This window comes from Salvelinus sp. IW2-2015, linkage group LG23 (genome assembly GCF_002910315.2).
Source record: "Salvelinus sp. IW2-2015 linkage group LG23, ASM291031v2, whole genome shotgun sequence".
NCBI lineage: Eukaryota > Metazoa > Chordata > Actinopteri > Salmoniformes > Salmonidae > Salvelinus > Salvelinus sp. IW2-2015.
Window position 1 is genome coordinate 1,684,054 of NC_036863.1, and position 243 is coordinate 1,684,296.

The following is a 243-nucleotide window of genomic DNA, read 5'->3' on the forward strand; positions in this document are numbered from 1 at the left end:
CAAAAACAATCTGATCTGGAACCAGGCTATAGGAGGAGACAACAGATCTGGGACCAGGCTATAGAGGAGGAACAGATCTGGGACCAGGCTATAGGAGACAACAGATCTGGGACCAGGCTATAGGGGAGACAACAGATCTGGAACCAGGCTATAGGAAGGAGACAACAGATCTGGGACCAGGCTATAGAAGGAGACAACAGATCTGGGACCAGGCTATAGGAGGAGACAACAGATCTGCGACCA